This window comes from Oryctolagus cuniculus, chromosome 10 (genome assembly GCF_964237555.1).
Source record: "Oryctolagus cuniculus chromosome 10, mOryCun1.1, whole genome shotgun sequence".
In the NCBI taxonomy this organism is placed as follows: Eukaryota; Metazoa; Chordata; class Mammalia; order Lagomorpha; family Leporidae; genus Oryctolagus; species Oryctolagus cuniculus.
Genome location: NC_091441.1, coordinates 93,160,893 through 93,179,909, shown reverse-complemented (window position 1 = coordinate 93,179,909; position 19,017 = coordinate 93,160,893). Strand labels below are relative to the sequence as shown.

At 42.2% G+C, this 19,017-nt stretch overlaps 1 non-coding gene across 1 annotated transcript; it reads left to right on the top strand.

Annotated features, from left to right (window-relative positions):
- Positions 1-11,442: 11,442 nt before the first annotated feature.
- LOC127492536 (U6 spliceosomal RNA) lies at positions 11,443-11,546 on the top strand. Its single transcript, XR_011379705.1, has one exon. It is a non-coding gene; the product is annotated as a U6 spliceosomal RNA (small nuclear RNA).
- The last annotated feature ends 7,471 nt before the right edge of the window (positions 11,547-19,017 follow it).

Genomic DNA, 19,017 nt, shown 5'->3' with positions numbered 1-19,017 from the left:
TTTAAATAGTGCTTTGCAATTCACCAAATATTTCACACATTGTCTCAGCTAAAATTTCTTAGCGCCCTGGGGCGCCTCATTGTGCTTCTGCAGACACAGCTGGAAGCAGAACAGATGGACACTGACTCTGGGCTTCTTGGCTGATGCTTCCATGCCCACTACCTCATTTGATCTTCACAGCAGATGCCAGCGAGCACTGAGAAGAGAAGGACATGGTGACCTCACCGCCTTGTGGGTAGAACTATCTGCAGCCAGGGATGGAGCAGGACTACACCTGCATCTCCGCACCCCAGTAGCGGACTATCAAAACTACACCAAGTTCTACTTGCTCACAGCTCTCCTAGAGGTGTGGTTTGTTGACTGAGATATTCAAGGAAAATAAAGAAAAATTATAAAGTTATTCCAATATGTATTACAATCACTCCCCTACATATCATATCCCCATCTCCCCCTTTTTAAAAAAATATTTATTTTGTTTGAAAGGCAGTTACAAAGGGAAAGAGGGAGAGACAGAAACAGAGATCTTCGATCCGCTGGTTTACTCCCCAAGTGGCTGCTATGGCTGGAACTGAGCTGATCCAAAACCAGGAGCCAAGAGCTTCTTCTGGGTCCCCCACATGGGCACAGGGACCCAAACAGTTGGGCCATCATCTGCTGCTTTCCCAGGGACATTAACAGAGAGGTGGATCAGAAGTGGAGCAGCCAGGACTCAAACCTAGCACCCATATGGGATGCCAGCACTGCAAGGGGCGACTTTACCTGCTATGCCACAGCACTGCCCCCCATCTCCTTTTTAAAAATTTATTTATGTAATGATACATGCTACATGCTATAATATGGATGAAAGCTGAGAACAGTATGTTAATTGGAAGAAATGAGCCATATATAGTGTGATTCCGTTTACATGAAATGTTGAGAATGAGGAAAGCTATACAGGCAGAAGTTATATTAGTGGTTACCTAGGCCCAGAAGAATAGGGAAACTCAGGGAATTACTGAAGGGTATGGGTTCTCTTTAGGTTGATAAAATGTTTAAAATAAATTGTGGTATGATTATTACACAACTCTGGGATTACACTAAAGATGGCTGAATTGTATGTAATATATCAGCAAACTGGGTGGTATAAATTCCACCAATAAAACTTTTTCTTAACAAAGGAAACTGACATAGTGCTCTACTAATAACTTTGTATGATGTATATGATACTGTAAGTTATTTGACCTGTAACTGGTGCTTAAATTTGTGTTGATTGTATAAAGATAACTATAAAAGTAAGTTTCTGGGGCTGGCACTGTGGCATAGCAGGTTAAGAGGCCACTTATAGTGTCAGCATCCCATATGGGCGTCGGTTCGAGATCCGGCTGCTCCACTTCTGATCCAGCTCTTGGCTATGGCCTGGGAAAGCAGTGGAAGATGGCCCAAGTCCTTGGGCCTCTGCACCCATGTGGGAGACCCGGAAGAAGCTCCTGGCTCCTGGCTTCAGATCTGCGCAGCTTCAGCCATTGCAGCCAATTGGGGAGTGAACCAGCGGATAGAAGACCTCTCTCTCTCTGCCTCTCCTTCTCTCTCTCTAAGTCTGACTTTCAAATAAATAAATAATATTATAGATAAATAAATAAATAAGTAAATAAATAAAAAGGAAGATATCATCACAGAACCAAAAAGGTTTGTTTTGTTGTTGTTGTTGTTGTTGTTTTTAAATAAGTTTCTGATGGCACCAGCTTGAGTCCCAGCTGCTCAACTTCCAATCCGGCTCCCTCCTAATGTGTCTTGGAAAGCATGAGAAGATGGCCCAAGTCCTTGCGCCTTTGGATGCACATGGAAGACCCAGGTGGAGTTCCAGGCTCCAGGCTTCGGCCTGGCCCACCTCTGGCTTTTGCGGTCTTTTGGGGAGTGAACCAGCAGATGGAAGCTCTCTGTCTCCACCTCTCTCTCTGTAACTCTGCCTTTCAAATAAAATAAACCTTTAAAAAATAACAGTAGCTTTCTGTTTTCCCTCACCTATCCCCTAGCCAAAAAGAACAAAAGAGCAAACACTGGCTTCTACCAATATAGCAGCAGCATAATGCAAGTATTCCAGGTGAGGTGTAGCCTCACCCGTGAAAGTAGCAGCAATTGATGTCTGTATCCCATACTCTATGTCTAGGCATTACAATATGTGATTATGTAGTTGCAGAAGCCCAAGCTATGTATTTTCCCAAACTTTATATTTTAATAATTTATATATACATATTTTTAAAGATTTATTTATTTGAAAGGTAGAGTTACAGATAGAGACAGAAAGAGAGAAAGAGATCTTCCAGTCTGCTAGTTCACTCCCCAAATGGCTGTAACAGCCAGAGCTGAGACAGTCCCAAGCCAGGAGCTTCTTTCAGATCTCCCACATGGGTGCAGGAGCCCAAGGACTTGAGCCATCTTCCACTGCTTTCCCAGGCACATTAGTAGGAAAATACATCAGAAGTGGAGCAGCCAGGACTCAAACTGGCACCTATATGGGATGCCAGTGCTGCAGGTGGTGGCTTTACCCCCCAAGCCACAGTGCCAGCCCCATTAATAATTTATTTTAAAGCTAATTAATATTAACCCTCTTTAAAAAAAGAACATTAAATACAAAGCCTAATGATTTAATAATATAAAATAGTCCAGATTCTTTTTAAAAAGCATTCCATTTCCATTATTTAAAACAGAAAGTTAGATTATTGTTTGGATTTAAATACCTTATTTACATGCCCTTTCCTCATCATATTCCCAAGTGACAAAAATTTATTTTTCCACTTAATGTAAAAAAAAATTCCTGGTTAGATGAGATTTGAAAAAATAGAGCTTTACAAACAATAAAAGGCACTCACATTTTAGTACTCCCAAGTGGCTCTGTAAAGACAGGCAATGAATTATTAGAAGTCTTTTTTTTTTTAAGAAGTCTTTGGGGAACTGGCCAGATTTTAATAGGATAATTACTAGGTCTGTGGTTGCAATTTACATACATTATAGAAACTTAACCCCAGACATTCATCTAATTGGAGAAAATGTGGTGTTCAGTTACTTATCTAGAGGCATTCTCCTTGTGGTTTTGTGCCATTTGATCAGTCCATTCTCTTGAGACTGACTCTCTTCAGAGACAGAACATATGATAAGAAAGCTCAATATTTCAGTTTTGCTTTACTTAACACTCAAAATATATATTAAATACAAAATACTACTTATTTACATTTCTTTGATAAAAACCATATTAAAATGATAAAAATCCACAATTCCTCTAGAATATGTTTCCCCACATTCCTGCAAAGCTGCTGATTAGTGACACTTGCCTTGATGTTCTGCCTTTCTTTTTAAAAAAAAATATATTTAGGGGCTGGTGCTGTGGCACAGTGGGTAAATTTGCCACCTGCAGTGCCGGCATCCCATATGGGCACTGGTTCAAGTCCTGGCTGCTCCACTTCCGATCCAGTTCTCTGCTTTGGCCTGGAAAAGCAGTAGAAGATGGCCCAAGTCCTTGGGCCCCTGCACCCACGTGGAGGACCCGGAAGAAGCTCCTGGCTCTTGGCCTCGGATCTGCGCAGCTCTGGCCATTGCCACCAAACTGCAGCCCATTGGGGAGTGAACCAGCAGATGGGAGACCTCTCTCGCTCTGCCTCTCCTTCTCTCTCTGTGTAACTCTTTCAAATAAATAAATAAATCTTTAAAAAAATACTTTTATTTACTTGAAAAGCAGACATGCACACACACACACACAGAGAGAAAAGGAGGGAGAGACAGTGAGATCTCCATCTGCTGGTTCATTTCCCAAAATGCCAACAACAGCTGGCACTGGACAAGTCTAAAGCCAGAGCTGGAAATTCAATCCAGGTGTCCCACATGGGTAGTAGGGACTGAAGTACTTAAGCCATCATCCGCTGCCTCCCAGAATGCACATTAGCAGGAAGCTGGATCAGAAGGGGACCTGGACCCAGAGACTCTGATATGGGGTTGTGGGCAACCCAAGCAGCATGTAAGCCACTGCCCCAAATACCCAGCCCTGTTTCTGGGAACTCTTCACTCACCTAATCAGCTTGCCAACACAGGTCCTATGATCCTTAGTTGAGTTTTTGTTTCCTGTAAATAAAATGAGCAATGTAAGATATTCAATAAAAAATTCTCAAAAGTATGAAGATATTTTTTTCTTAAGATTTATTTGTTTGAAAGGCAGAGTTACAGAGAAGGAGAGAAAGCAAGATCTTCCTGCTGGCTCATTCCCCAAATCACCACAACAGCCAGGTCTTGGCCAGGCCAAAGCTAGAAGCTAGGAATTCCATCCTGATCTCCCACAAGGGTGGCAGAGACCCGCTGCTTTCCCAGGCACATTACCTGGGAGTTGGATTGGAAGCAGAGCAGTAGGGACTCATACTGGCACTCCAATGTGGGACACTTGTGTCATAAGTTGTAGCTGAAGCTGTATTTCCACAATGCCAGCCCCTGAAGACACTATTTCTATTAAGTATATTAGATAGCGCTGAGATTCTTACAAAATTGCACTGAAGATAATTTAATCTTTAGAAATTACTCAAGCCAAAATTCTACATCCTGGGGGCTTGGCAGTTAAGATACCAGTTAAGATGTCCATGGATCCAATGGGAGTGCCCGGGTTTGATGGCCAGCTCTGGCTCCTGACTCCAGCCTCCCACTAATACAGACCTTGGGAGTAGCAGTAATGGCTCAAGTAATTGGGTTCCTGTCACTCACGTGGCAGATCTGAAATAGATTCATAGCTCTGACTTCAGCCCCTGGGGGTCACTGTGGGTATCTGGTAAGTGAACCAATAGATAGGATTTCTCTCTCAATATTTCTATTTATTTGACAGGCAGAGCTACAGAGAGAGGGAGAGAGAGTGCTTCTGTCTCCTGGTTCATTGCCCAAATGGCCTCAACAGCCAGGGCTGGGCCAGGCGAAAGCCAGGACCAGGAACTTTATCAGGGTCTCGCATATGGGTGGTACATGTTCCACTGCATTAGCAGGGGGGCTGGATAGGAAGAGCTAGGACACAAGCTGGTGCCCACATGGGATGCTGGCATTGCAGGTGGCAACTTAACCCACTATGGCACAATACCAGCCCCCCCCCCCCAATAAGTAAATCTTTAAAAATGATTTTAAAAAATCTGTCTGTGTCTCAAGCCCTATTCTCTTAAATAGAATGAACTTTTCCTATTGTTACAGATGCTGACATGTAATCCCCATTGTGATGATGTTAGGGGGCAGGACCTCAGGGAGGTGATAGGGCCAAAGGTGGAGCCCTCATGAATGAGATTTGCACCCTTATAGTAGAGACCCCAGAGATATCTTTTGTCCCCTTAGCCATGTGAGGACACCATGAAAATATAGTTCTTTCTTGAACCAGAAACCAGACTCACCAGACTCTGAGTCTGCCATGACCTTCACCTTGGACTTCCCAGCCTGTAGAACTGTAGGAAATATATTTCCATATTTGGCAAACCATTCCGTCTATGTTGTTATGTTATCACAGCCCAAATGGACTAAGACTTCCATTTCCTTCCTACCTAAAGGAGTCAAAAGTGGAGTCACTTGCGAGACACACACAACACACAATTAAACACAACGCACAATTATGTTTCAATGCTTCAGGCACCTTCCATGCATCCTGTCTATGACAAGCTAGGAACACAAGATGGGCAAGTGCCTCCCACCCTCTCATAGGGACCCTGATCATATGCAGTGTGCTGCACTGATGTTACTGGTACACAATTCACTGAACTCAGTGATTTAACTGTGTCTGCCAAGAACTGTATGTGATTCAGGGGATGAAGACTTGAACACAGTATCTGCTGGCAATGCCCTCAGGCAAAGGCAGCTCCTGTAGAGATGAGCTGGGTCAGCCCACGACAGGGACATGGAGGAAGAGAAGCAGAGGGGCGCACAGAGGGAATTCCAGGTAGAGAGGACAGGGAGGGGAAGGGAACAAAGGCACAACTGTGAGAAACAGGGAAGCAGGGTTGGCCACTGGTCTGGAGGCCCCAGGCAGGCAGGAAGTAAACAGACAGCCTCCTTCGAAGACCTCAGCTCAATTTTGATAGAAAACAATAAGAATTTAAGCATTTTAGCTAAAGGCTGGCATTTGAATTCTTTATTTATTTTCATTTATTTGAAAGAGAGAGAGTCAGATAGAGAGACCTTCTATCTGCTGGTTTACTCCTCAAATGCTCATAATAGCCAAGACTGGGCCAAGCCTGGAACTGTTTCTGTGTCTCCCACATCAGTGGCAGGGACCCAGTTTCTTTCTTTCTTTCATTCTTTTTTTTAAAGATGCATTTATTTATTTGAAAGTCAGAGTTACACAAAGAAGAAGAGGCAGAGAAAGAGAGGTCTTCTGTTCACTGATTCACTCCCCAATTGGCTGCAATGGCTGGAGCTGTGCTGATCTGAAGGCAGGAGCCAGGAGCTTCTTCTGGGTCTCCCACGTGGTTGCAGGGGCCCAAGGACTTGGGCCATCTTCTACTGCCTTCCCAGAGAGCTGGATCAGAAGTGGAGCAGCTGGGACTCTAACTGGTGCCCATACAGGATGCCGGCACTGTAGGCAGTGGCTTTACCTGCTATGCCACAGCACCAGTCCTGGGACCCAGTTTCTTAATTCATCATCTGCTGTCCCTCAGGATCTGTATTAGCAGGAAATTGGAATGGACACTCCATAATGGGATGCGGGCATCCCAAGAAGCGGTGAAAGAGCTGTGCAAAATGCTCACCCCAGAGCCCGGCATCTTAGATAGTTCGATCTGGTTCTTGTCACAGAGGTGGATTTTAGGTGGACTGGAGGCCACCAGACTAGTTATGACACTGTTGCAAAAATATAGATAGGAAGTCTTAGTACTTCACCACCTTTCACAATTGGCAGCCGAGCTGCAAAGCAAGGTTACATGACATTGAGAACATTTCAAAATGAAGAAGGGCAGAAAGCAGAAAGCAGTTCCAGTTACTGAAGGAAGACACTGTTCTCTCTCCACCACACTCCTTTGTTTGACATGAGAGCAATGCAGAATTTTCCGAGATGACCAAGAAGTCAACTACAAATAATGCTGCCTAGTGTTTTAAAACAAGCCAAATAAAGGGGGAAAACCACTTTCAATTCACAATTCAGATGTAAAAGACCCTTCAATAGTATACAACTTTTTCTTTCTTTTTTTTTTTTTTTTTAAGATTTATTTATTTGAAAGGCAGAGCTACAGAAAGAGAAGGAAAGACATGGAGATTTTCCATCCACTGGTTCACCCCCCAAATGGCCATAATTGCCAGGGTTTGGACCAGGCTGAAGCCAGGAGTTAGGAGCTTCATCTGGGTCTCCCCACGTGAGTGCCAGGGACCAAGAACTTGGGGTCATGTACAATTTTCAAGTTAAAAATCCCTTTTAAAGGAGTATAAGTATTTTCCCTAATGGAAAGGTTTTACAGGAGATCACAGGGCTTGACATGGAGGGACAGAGCAGACTGACTGGTCTTCCATCCCGAGACACTACACACAAGCAGTCTCTGGTGTGGTCAGAATTAGATGTGTGGGGCCTGTGTTGTGTCCCAGAGGGTTAATCTGCTGGCATCCCAAATCAGAGTCCCAGTTAGAGTCCCCATTGCTCTGCTTTCAATCCAGCTCCCTGTTAATGCACCCAGGAAAGCAGAAGATGGCCCAAGTAAGTGAGTCCCTGCCATCCAAGTGGGAGGTCTGGATGTAGTTCTGAGACCTGGCCTTGGCCTGGCCAAGCCCTGGGTCTTGTGGGCATTTGAGTAGTGATCCAGCAGATAGAAGATCTCTATTTTTGTGTCTTCCTCTCGCAATCTCTCTGTCACTCTTTCAAATAAATAAAAATAATATGTAACATTTCAATATGCAACATTATTTTGTTAAAAATATATTTATAATTTAAAAATATAAATTATATTTAAAATGTATGTATTTAAAATATATTTAGAGAATAAAATTTGAATCAGATCCTTAAATAAGAATGCCTAAGACATCACCTTTGAACTGTAGGTTCTGAGAACTTAATCTAACATTTGGACTAGCACATAATAAAGGTAAAACTTAGACTCTTAGGCTGAAAACTAGATCTTCAAGAGCACATACACAAGCTATCCAGCAGAGGGTAGCAAAACTTCATTAAGCAGTTTCAGAATCCCAATCCCTCTACATAGCCTACCAATGATTTGAAAACTATTCTAGCAGAGGAGCTATGTATATATGTTCATTTTGCAATGACTACTGAATGAGAGCAGCACAACAATATGTCTGGACATGGAGGAGCTCTTCCTAGAGCTCAGATGCTCAAGGCTCTTGGGTGGGTAGGACCTGGGACAATCGCAAGAAGGAAAAAAGCTGCAACATCCTCATGGGCCATCCACTCTGTGTTTGTCACTCTTTGTGACAAGGAGTCAAGGTCTAAGATATAATGGGAATCATTTAAAAATACATTATAAGTGTGTGCCTGTGTTTCCTCATCTGTAAAATGAAGATAATTGCACGGGTATCTCAAGGGGTTGTTGTGCAGATTAAAAGTAATGAAATGTGACTGGAATGCCAAGTGTTCGCTTTTTAAAAAAAAACTGTGGTAGGGCTGGGCATTGTGTGTATTTTTTTAAAGAATTATTTTTATATAGTTGAGAGGCAGAGTGAGAAAGAGATATCCATCTTCTATCCACTGGTTCACTCCCCAAATGACCTCAATGGCTGGGGCTGGACAGGCTGAAGCCAGGAGCCTGGAGCTTCTTCCAGGTCTCCTATATGGGTGCAGGGGCCCAAGCACTTGAGCCATCTTCTGCTTTCCCAGGTGTATGAGTAGGAAGCTGGATTGGAAGTGGAACAGCCAGGTCCCAAACCAGCATCCATGTAGGATGCAGACACTGCAGGCTGCAGCTTTACCTGCTATACCACAGTGCCAGCCCCTGTGTGTTTGTATAGATACATGTTTGATAGATAGATGATTGATAGAGTCAAAAGAAACCTATTTAAATATAAAGGTACAGTGAGGGGTAGGCATTTGGTGCAAAGGTCAAGATGCCACTTGGGAAGCCCACATGCCATATGTGAGTGTCTGGGTTTGTGGGCTGGTTCCATGTCCAATTGTACTTTCTACTGGTATGCACCCATGGGAGGCACCAGGTGTTGATGGCTCAAGTACTTGGATCCCTGTAAATGTGGGAGACTCAGAAGGAGTTCCAGGACCTGACTTTGGCTTGGCCTAGTCCTGACTGCTGTGGGCACTTGGGAAATAAACTAATGGATGGAAGATCTCTTTCTTTCTGTTTCTCCACCTTTCAAATAAATAAACAAAAATTTAAAAAATGGGAGCACCCTGCTTTAAAATATAAATAAAGACACAGAACAGATTATGATGAGAAAAGATATGCCAATATGCTCCAAATCAAAAGAAAGCTGAAGTGGTAATGCTGATATCAGAAAGAGATTTTATTTAAAGGTTTACTTGAAAGGCAGAATTACAGAAAGAGAGGGAAAGACAGAGAAAGAGAGATTTTCTATCTGGTGGTTCACTCCCCAAATATATGCAATGGCTATTGTAGGGCCAGGCCAAAACCAGGAGCCAAGAACTTCATCCAGGTCTCCTTTGTGGGTGCAGTGACCTAAGTACTTGGGCCATCCCCAGCTGTCTTCCCAGGCACGTAAGCAGGGAGCTGGTTCAGAAGTAGATCGGCTGGGACTCAAATCAGCAATCATATGGCATTGCAGGTGGTGACTTAACACAATGCACCATAACACCAGCCACAGAAAGAGATTTTAAAACAAAGAATATTACCAGAAATAAAGAGATAAAGGGCAAATTCACTGGGAAAGATATAATAATCCCAAATGTATCTGCACCCAAAAACAAACCTTCAAAATACATACACAAAAATAGAACTGAGGAGAAATAGAAAAATCCAGAACGACAGCTGGAAATTTTAGTACTTTTCTCATTAAATGCATAGGAATATAAAGGCTTAAACAGTTCTAAACAGCAACATCACCTAATTGATACTTGTCTATCAACAGAATATGCATTCATTTCAAATGCTCAGGAAGCATTCACCAAGACAGGTCTTATGCCAGGATATAAAACAAGTTTCAGTAAGTTTTTTCTGTTTTGTTTTGTTTTGTTTTTGACAGGCAGAGTGGACAGTGAGAGAGAGAGACAGAGAGAAAGGTCTTCCTTTGCCGTTGGTTCACCCTCCAATGGCCGCCGCGGCCGGTGCGCTGCAGCTGGCGCACCGCGCTGATCCGATGGCAGGAGCCAGGTACTTATCCTGGTCTCCCATGGGGTGCAGGGCCCAAGGACTTGGGCCATCCTCCACTGCACTCCTTGGCCACAGCAGAGAGCTGGCCTGGAAGAGGGGCAACTGGGACAGAATCTGGCGCCCCTACTGGGACTAGAACCCGGTGTGCTGGCGCCGCAAGGTGGAGGATTAGCCTAGTGAGCCACGGCGCCGGCTAGTTTCAGTAAGTTTTAAAAGATTAAAAATAAGGGATGAAGGTCCTGGCTTCTGGCTTTAGCCTGGCTTAGCCTTGGCCACTACAACTACTTGGGGAGTGAATCAGCAGACAGAAGACCCTGATCTCTCTTTCTTCCTCTCTTTCAAATAAATAAATAAATCTTTTATTAAAAAAAAAGACTAAAAAGAATGCCTTAAGATCAAGTATAATATATCTTAGGAATGCAAAGTCAGTTTAACATTAGAAAATTAATATATTAACGATAAAGAGATAAAACATGATTGTCTCAATAAATTAAAAATAATTGGACAAAATTCAACATCCATTCATGATTAAAAAAGAAAACCTTCAGCAAATTTTGAGTAGAGGGAGAACTTACTCAACCTGATAAAGGATGAAGATCTAAATGTATAAAAAGAAATAGCAGGGCTGGCACTGTAGCGTAGCTGGTAAAGCTGCCATCTGCAGTGCCGGCATCCCATATGGGCACCAGTTCTAGTGTTCCACTTCCAATCCAGCTCTCTGCTGTGGCCTCAGAAAGCAGTGGAAGATGGCTCAAGTCTTTGGGCCCCTGCACCTGCATGGGAGACCCAGAAGAACCTCCTGGCTCCTGGCTTCAGATTGGCCCAGCTCCGGTCATTGTGTCCGTTTGGGGAGTGAAATGGCAGATGGAAGATTCTCTCTCTCTCTGCCTCTACCTCTCTGTAACTCTGCCTTTCAAATAAATAAATAAATCTTTAAAAAAATAGCATGTATATGGACTGAAAGACAAGATATTAAAAAGATGTCAATTGTTTACAAATCGATCCATATAATCACGGCAATACCAGTCAAAATTTCAGCAGACTTTTTGGATAAAAAGTGACAGTTTATTTTAAAATTCATTTAGAAAACACACAGGACTTAGAAATAACCAAAGCCATCATGAAAAACAAGAGAAAATAATGTTTACACTACAGAACTTGAAAAAGTGCTATGAAATGCTTGCTTTGGCAGTACATAGATTCAAAATTGGAAAAAAAAACACAGAGTATTAGCATGGCCCCTGCACTAGGATTATACAAATTCCTGAAGCAGTCCATATTTTTTAGAGTTTCAGTTATGTTATGTATGTAAAATTATATATCTTGCTTTTTTTGCTGAATAATAATGAAATTTTAAAGTAATAAAAGTCATTGAATTGGTTGCGGCGCCGGCACACCAGGTTCTAGTCCCGGTCGGGGCACCGGATTCTGTCCCAGTTGCCCCTCTTCCAGGCCAGCTCTCTGCTGTGGCCAAGGAGTGCAGAGGAGGATGTCCCAAGTCCTTTGGCCCTGCACCACATGGGAGACCAGGAGAAGCACCTGGCTCCTGCCATCGGATCAGCGTGGTGCGCCGGCTGCAGTGCGCCGGCCACGGCCGCCACTGGAGGGTGAACCAACGTCAAGGGAAGACCTTTCTCTCTGTCTCTCTCTCTCTCACTGTCCACTCTGCCTGTCAAAAAATAAAATAAAATAAAATAAGTCATTAAATTGGAAAAAAAGTGCTATAAAGCTGTAGTAATCAAGACCATGTAGTATTGGTATAAAAATGCATAGCAGATCAATGAAACAAAATAGGTAGTACAGAAATAGATGGGCATATATATGGTCATTTGGTTTTACAGGTAATTCACTGAGGAATGGAGTATTTATAACATATGATCTTGGGAAAAACTGCAAATCCACATAGAATACAAATGAACCTTGGCTCTTAACACACACCATTCACAAAAATCTTCACCACCTTGAGGTAGGCAAAAATTCCTCATACAGGACGCAACAAGTATGAAGCATAAAAGAAAAATATCTTAAGAGTTGGGCTTTATCAAAATCAAGGATTTCTACTCTTTGAAAGGCACTGTAAACAGAATAAAAAGACAAGCTATAGAACGTAAAAAAAAAATTGCCAAGCAAAAACTGGATAAAGGATTTACCACCAGAATTCATAGAGACCTCTCAGGACTCAATCATGAGAAGATAAATAATCCTACAAAAGTGGGTAAAATATTTGAAAACAGACTTTAGAAAAGTAGATATGGGGATGGTCAATAAAACACATGAAGATACTCTAAACACCATGAGTATCTGGGGAAGCAGTTAATACCACAATGAGACATTATTGCACACTCACCAGAATTGGGAAAGGAAGAGGAGAAAGAGAGAACACAACTCCAAGTGTTAGGAGGGATGTGGAGTAACTGAGACTTCCTTCTGGGCCTGTAAAATGATATAACCATATTGAAAATAGCTAGACATTCCTCACAAAGTTAGGCATATACTTAATATATAACCAATCAACTTGACTCTTAAGTATTTGCCCAAGAGAAATGAAAACATAGGTGTACAATAAGACTTGTACATCAATGCTCAGGGCAGTTTTAGTTATAAATCCATCAATGGTAAACAGATAAACAAACTGTATATTCCTGAAATAGACTAATCATCAGTAAAAAAAAAAAATGCACTACTGATACATACAGCAACCTGGATGAATATTAAAAATATGATAGGGAAGGAAACCACATACCACATTGTTACATGAAACTCCAGAAAAGTGAAACCTAGAGTAACAGAAGACTCATCAATAGGGACCAGTGGTGTTGTCGTAGAAGCTCAAGCCTCCACCTGCAGTGCCAGCATTGCATATGGGTACTGGTTAGAGTCCCAGCTGCTCCATTACTGATCCAACTCTCTGCTAATGGTCTGGGAAAGCAGTGGAAGATGAATCAAGTGCTTGGGCCCCTGCACCTAAGTGGGAGACCCGGAAGAAGCTCCTAGATCCTGACTTCAGATTGATGCAGCTCTGGCTGTTGCAACCATTTGGGAAGTGAGCCAGCGGATGGAAGACCTCTCTCTCTTGATGTCTAAAATAAATAACTACACCTTTTAAAAAAAAAAAACTAAACTCATCAATAGTCACCTGCAGCTAAGGACAGGGGTGGATAGTAAGTGGAGGCATTGACTAGAAAGGAGCAGAAGGGAGCTCTAGGGTAGTGGGAAAGTTCCATGTTTTTACTGTGGTGGTGGATACCTGAGCCTAAACATTTTCCCAAAGTACACTTACAATGGATTCTTTTGAGGGTATGTAGATTAGCGGTCAATATATATGATTTAAAGTGAAAAGCAAGGACAGGCATTTGGCATGGTAGTTAAGTCATTGCTCAGGTTGCCCACACCCATATCCGAGTGCCTGGGTTTGAGTCCTGGTTCTGCTTCTGAGTCCAGTTTCCTGCTCATGTGCACCCTGGAATGTAGCAGCGGATGGTTCAAATACTTGGATCTCTGCCACACATGTGGGAGCTCTGGATTGATTTCTGGCCTCACGGCTTTGGCCTGGCCCAGCCCTGGTTGTTGTGGGCAATTGGGCAGTGATAGAGGAGAAAGCTATACATCTTCATGTACTCCAGTGTGTTACGCACCAAGTGTTGACTAGACACCATGGACTCAGTCTGAACATCCATGGATGTCTTGTCGGAGCCCACAGCTTAACATGTGCCAGCCTCCCCCGACCTGCTTCCCCCCAGCATCCGCTATTTATTCTCCATGTTGCAGTTAGATCAGCTTTTGTTCTTTTAAAGATTACTTTTTATTAGAAAGGTAGAGTCTCAGAGAGAGAGAGAGAGAGAGAGAGAGAGAGAGAGAGAATCTTCTGTCCACTGGTTCACTTCTCAAATGCCTGCAATAACAGGAGCTGGCACAGGCTGAAGCCAAGAGTCAGGAACTCCATTCAGGTCTCCCACATGGCAGACAGGGACCCAACTACTTGGGCCATTATCTCCCAGTCACATTAGCAGGAAGCTGGATGGGAGGCAGGGAGCAGTCAGGACTCAATGTGGGTGTCCCAAGAAGGGGCTTAACCTGCTGTGCCACAGCATATGCCCCTGGGTCAACTTTTCATTGGAATTTTATTGAGATAATTGTACACTCACATGCATTTGTCATAAATAATATGAAGAGATCCTGTGAACTCTTTACCCACTTTCTCTCAATAGGAACATTTTGCAAAGCTATAGTACAGCATAACAAGGACACTGACATTGATATAGTCTGCCTTATTCAGATTTTTCAATTTTAACTTGCATGCATTTATATGTGATACTGATGTCGATTTTTTTTAATTTTGCAGTTTCCCTGAGATTTCTCTTCCTTTCATTTATTCCCCACTCCCCCCCTTTTCCCTCAGTGTATTTTATCTTTGTGGGTCAGATAAATTCTACTGCTGTAAGTTCTTGCACTCTATTATCTATCATCTTCACTTTACTGTTCAAAGAGGTTTTTTCTATGACCGTATTTTTAAGCTCTATAATTTCCACTGAGTGCTTTTTAATGTAAGTTCTATTTTTTTAATATTTATTTGGGGGGCTGGCACTGCAGCACAGCAGGTAAAGCTGCCACCTACAGTGCCAGCATCCCATATGGGTGCCAGTCTGAGTCTTGGCTGCTCTGCTTCTGATCAAGCCCCCTGTGCTAATGTGCCTGGGAAAGCAGTGGAAGATAGCTCAAGTGTTTAGACACCTGCACCCATGTGGGAAACGTGGAAGAAGCTCCTGGCTTCAGGCTTCAGAATTGGCCCAGCTCTGGCTGTTGTGGCCATTTTGGAAGTAAACCAGCGGATGGAAGCACACACACACTCTCTCTCTCTCTTTCTTCCTTTCAAATAAATAAATCTTTATAAAAAAGCATAGTTTTATATAGAGAGACAAAGAGAATCTTTCATCTGCTTGTTTACTTTCCAAATGGCCACAATAGCCAGGGCTGGGCCAGGCTGAAGCCAGGAGATGGAGCTTCATCTGGCTCTCACATGTGGGTGGCAGGGGCTGAAATGCTTGGCCCATTTTCCACTGCTTTCCGAGGTACATTATCAGAGGATCAGAAGGTACATATCAGTGGATCAAAAGTGGAGCAGTCAGGATTTGAACTGGTGCCTATATGGGAAGCCGGCTTTGCAGGGAGCCACTTAACAAACTGCACCACAACTCTAGCCCTTAGTTTTGTGTTTATGTCTATCTATTTGAGTTAATTTTTGTATAAGATGTGATGGAAGATCTATTTTCATTTGTTTTGTTGCATGGAGATATCCCATTGTTCCAGCAATATGCATTAAAAATACTGTCCTCTACCAGTGATTTGTCTTTGCACCTTTATTGGAAATCAATCAACCACGTTTGTTTAGTTATTTTTCTAGACTGCTCAATTGGTCTATGGCTATTTGTCTTTGTATCAGTACTATACTGTCTTGATTATTGTAGACTTACAGTGAGTTTTGGGTAAATCTTTCAATTTTGGTATTTTTTCTCAGAATTATTTTTGCTATTCCAAGTCTCAGATTTCCTTACAAATTTTAGGACAGGTTGTCAATTTCTATAAAACAATCCATTTTGATTTTTTAAAATATATGTATTAGTTTAGGGAAGAGTTGACATTTTAACAATATTTAATATTCCAATCCATAAGTGTTTTTCTAAGTGTTAATATCTTTCATCAGTGTTTTATAATTTTCAGTGTACAGGTTCTACACATCTTAATTCCTATGTTTTTCATATTTTTACACTAGTATCAATGTTATTGTTTTAAACTCTAATGTCTCATTGCTTATTAATAAATTAAGATAAAAATTGGCTTATGGATATTTTATATCATGAAAACTTGTTAAAATTATTTAATAATTTTAGCTGCTTTTTGTATAGTCCATAGAACTTTCTTTAAAAAGATATTTATTTATTTATTTGAAAGTCAGAGTTACACAGAGAAAGAAAGAAAGGCAGAGGCAGAGAGAGAGATTGATCTTCCACCCACTAGTTCACTCCCGTTGGATGCAACGGCTGGAGCTGTGCAGATCCAAAGCCAGGAGCCAGGAGCTTATTCCAGGTCTCCCACATGGGTGCAGGGGCCCAAGGACTTGAGCCATCTTCCACTGCTTTCCCAGGCCATAGCAGAGAACTGGATTGAAAGTGGAGCAGCTGGGACTTAAATCGACACCCATATGGGATGCCAGCAGCTTTATCCACTATAGCACAAGATATAGAATTCTAAGTTGAGTTATTATTCTTTCAGTAAAAATGTTACTCACCATTTTCCTGCTGGTCTTGTTTCCAGTGAGAATTCATCTGTTATCCTGTTATTTGTTCCGCTGTATGTAACATGGCTTTTTCCTCTGGTTGCTTACTAATATTTTTCTCTTTATCACTAGTTTTGAATAATTTGATTATGATATACCTTGGTGTGATTTTATTCTGTTTGGGGTTTATTGAGCTTCTTGGATTTGAGAGTTTATAGCTTTCAAGTCTGGTGGAATTTTATATTTATTTCAAATACTTTTTGTTTCCTTCTCTTTCTCCATTCTTTTAGAGACTCCAAATACATGTATATTAGGGTGCCTAAAATTCTTATGGTTCACAGATGCTCTTTGCATTTTTACATTTTATTTTAAAATCTTTTATTTATTTGAAAGACAGAGTCAGAAAGAGGGAGGGAGGGAGGGAGAGAGAGGCAATATCTTCTATGCACTGGTTCACTCACAAAATGTCTGCAACAGCTGAGGCTGGATCAGGCTGAAGCCAGGAGTTAGGAATTCAGTCTGGATCTCCCAAGTGGGCAGGAAGGCCCAGCACTTAAGCCATCACTGCTGTGTTCCAGAGTGTGCATTAGCAGAAAGCTGGAGTTGGAAACCAGAATTCAAACCTAGGCACTCAGATATGGATGCAGGCATCACAAATGGCATTTTAATGGCTGTGCCAAACACCTGTCCCTCTTTTCATTTTCTAAAATTCTCATTTCTCTGTGTTTCAGTAGTTTATATGGCTATGGCCTTTCTTTTTTATACTGTTTTATAGTGTTTTCTTCTGCAATGTCTAATCTGTTCTTAATTCCATTTGGTATATTTTTCATGTCACTCATGGTAGTTTACATCTGTAGAAGTTATATTTTGTATGTCTCTATTTAACAATAGAAATATAGAATACAGTTGTAATAACTGTTACAGTTCCCTTGTCTGTTAATTCTAATACCTGTTACAAATCAGTTTCAGTTGCTTTTTATATATATTTTTTTCCTCACTACGGGATGTGTGCTCCTGCTTTGTATGCCTCGGATGCTTTGAATAGATAGCAGGCAATGTTAATTTTACCCTGCTAGGTGCTGGACATTTTTGTACTCCTGGAACTATTTTTGAGTTCTGCTCTGGGATACAGTTACTTGGAAAGAGCCTGACCCTTCTTGGTCTATTTTAAAAAGGTGTTAGGTGGGACTAGAGCAGTGTTGACTCAAAGGTTAATTATTCTCCACCTGGGCACATTATGGGATGCCCCATGAATCCTGATAGTGCCTGTGGGAGCAGGCACTAGTCTCAACCCTGTAAATTCCTCCTACTTCTTCTGAATACTTATCCGCTGCCTGGGTATTTTCTTCTGTGTGCACTGGTCAATACTGGTCCCAGCACATGGGGGGCAGGCTCTACAGATCTCTGATGGTGTTTCTGTACGTAGAACTCTCCTCTTTGTTCTGTAAACTGTAGCTGCTTTGGTCTCCATCAACTTCCAGTTCCACCTCTTGCACTCAGGGAGTCCCCTGGACTGTCTGGGTTCCCCTCTCTGTGCTGCTGCCTCTAAATGCTGTCAGGTAGGTGCCGATGCTGTGGCCTAGTGGGCTGGGCATCCCATACGGGCACCGATTCATGTCCCGGCTGCTCCTCTTCCATCCAGCTCTCTGCTATGGCCTGGGAAAGCAAGTCCTTGGACCTCTGCACCCATATGGGAGACCCGGAAGAAGTTCCTGGCTCCTGGCTTTGGGTTGGCTCAGATTTGACCATTGCAGCCATTTGGGGAGTGAACCAGCAGATGGAAAACCTTTCTGTCTCTCCCTCTCTGCAACTTTGCCTCTTAAATAAATGAATCTTTGAAAACAAACACACACAGTCAGGGCTGTGAGTTGGAGCAATGGCAGGGCTCACCTTACTTGTCTCTTTCACTAGCCTCTATCATCTGAAGTCCAAGTCCAATGTCCTCAAAGCCATACTGTTACATATCTTGTCTTCTGTTGTTGAAAGGTACATCTGGTCCATCATGACTGGAACCAATTACTTTGAAGGAGCTTTAAATACTAAGGAAAGTCCTAGTTTCCTGTACAGCTGTATTTTTAGCGCTCTGCCATCTGATGGGCACATCTCTCTTTCCACAGGGCATTCTTTTCTTTCTGTCCCCAAAAAGGTTCTTTTAGCATTTCTTATAGTGGAGATCTGCTAGCAATAAACTCTTTCAGCTTCTGTATGCTTGAAGAAGTAGTTCTGCCTTTGCTTTTGAAAGATGCTTCCATCTGTCTTCTCAAGACAATAATCCACCACAACAACGAGACACAGAAACAAAAAAACCCATCTTCGATGATTCCAATAATCTTTGTGTCCTTGAATCACACATAGCAAATGGAAAGCAGATGGTGGAATGAGAACATTAATGATGATGATGCGAGGCCCTAGCATCCACCAGGGGTTCATCAGGCTCAGAAGTATATTCAAACAGCAAAACTGATTCTGACTGGGAGGGTC